Consider the following 2,078-nt stretch of genomic DNA (forward strand, 5'->3'; position numbering starts at 1 on the left):
AGCCCTTTTACAGACTCCAGAAGGAACACGTAATTTATTTGTTTAAACGAAGCATTCAGCAGAGCTCACGAAACAAGCTGAGGAATGGGAACCCAGTCACATCCCACCAGCCCTGCAGCCCCACTGCCTGCTCCTTTGAAACAACACTGGTTTTCCCTCTTTGTTCTGTTTCTTTGTGTTATTCCATCTTTGCTCGGTGCCGTTCCTGCAGAGACACACGTGAGAGACTTAGTGACAGCCCTCAGTCTCACAATGGGACACAGATCGACTCTTCTCCCTTTGGGAGAATCACTTCTCACTGAGGGCTCCTTATTCCACAAAGAAAGCAGAGGGCATTGCTGTTACTGCAACAGAAACTCAGCTGAGTTACTTTCAAAAGTGAAAACTTCATCTCTTCTGATCTGAGGGGATAAAAAGCCACGAATTCACCAAACAACTGGAAGGACAATCAGACATTTCATTGGCTCTCATACAGCAGGGGAAGGTGGGGGTGCCAGCAACTCAGCCAGCCAAGCAGGCACTTTGATAAGAGTTCCACTGCAACCTCAAATATTGCTGAATTATCGCTTATCTGTCTCTCTTAAATAAAGTGAAGCACATTACAACAGTACACCGCATAACACCAGCAAAATATACAATACCAGATGGGATAATTCAGTGCTAGCAACGCGGCCATCAGCCTTACAGCTGCAGACCTCCAGCACAGGCCTGGCTCCTTCCATTTGGAAAAGGCAGCCACAGCAAAACCTCATGCAAAGCCCTGCACACAGAGGACACAGGAGGCACTGCGCAGGGCTCATGGGCCACCAGCTGAAATGCCAGGGCAGCACTTCAATGTCCCTCTTGTTATTCAAGGAGCTTTTAGGTACGCTGCTGAGGCTCCCTGGGAAGAGAAACTTGGCTTGGAAAGAGCAACTTGTTAAAAAGTTAAGGTAAATGAGCTTATTTGATGAACTCACAAAATAACTGGGATATAAGCAAAGGGAAACAAGACTTTCTTTACTCAGAGAGCGGTGAGGGGCTGGAACAGCTGCCCAGAGAGGCTGTGATGCCCCGTCCATCCCTGGAGGTGTTGGAGGCCAGGTTGGATGGGATCCTGGGCAGCCTGGGCTGCTGTGCAATGGGGAGGTTGGTGGCCCTGCATTGGTGGGGGGTTGGAGCTTCGTGATCCTTGGGGTCCCTTCCAACCCAACCATTCTGTGATTCTATGATTTAGGGGGAAACAGATGAAAATTGTCATTGTTACCTACTTAATACTCATCACACATACAAAGTATGCCTTTATATGCATAAAAATGGGCTCCATAGGTTGGCAGATCACAAGTGTGACACACGCATGCACCTCACCAGAAGCAGAGCTCACACAAAGCACTCCGCCCGCACCAACACACACCCTGGGATCGCCATCAGCAGCACAACAGCACCTTCGCAGCTCAGAGCTTCACAGCGGCTCCCCAGCAGCCGTCCCACAGCCCGCTGCCATACAGCATAGCGGGAGGGACCCAGATGCGTGCACACAAAGGCGTCCAGGAGGGTCTGATCCGCACCCACTCACGGGTGGGCAGCAGAGCACGGCGCCGCTGGGGGCCGGGGCGGCTCAGGGGAGCCCGCATCGCTGCCCGCGGCCGAAAGGAGGTGGCGGTGGGGGAGGGGTCGTCCTCGACTCCCGCGAACGGCCCCACGTCGTGCCGGGGGGTTCCGGCTGGACACGAGGGACGATCCCTGCTTCGGAAGACACGGCACGGCCGCCACGGAGCGGAGCCGGCAGCGCGTCCGGACTCGATCCGGAGCGGCGGGAATGCGGGACGCGGCGGCGGGGCGGGGGAGCTCACGGCTCTTCCGCGACCCGAGCGGCTCCGAAGAGCCGAGTTTCTCCCCGCGCCGCAGCCCCGCCCCGCCCTTCGCACAGCCGCCCGGAGCCCCTCGGCCCCCCCCGCCCGGATGGCGGCGGCCTCGCGGCCCTCGGCGGATCGCTCCCACCGCCGGCTCCCTCCGATCCCGCCACTCACGGCCGGGCCGCCCCGCGCCGCAAAGAGCGCGCGGAGCCCAAGGGAGGCGGCGCGGCCCCCCCGCCGTAC

This window comes from Centrocercus urophasianus, unplaced genomic scaffold (assembly GCF_019232065.1).
Source record: "Centrocercus urophasianus isolate 14NV4802_14NV808 unplaced genomic scaffold, USGS_Curo_1.0 seq_707, whole genome shotgun sequence".
In the NCBI taxonomy this organism is placed as follows: Eukaryota; Metazoa; Chordata; class Aves; order Galliformes; family Phasianidae; genus Centrocercus; species Centrocercus urophasianus.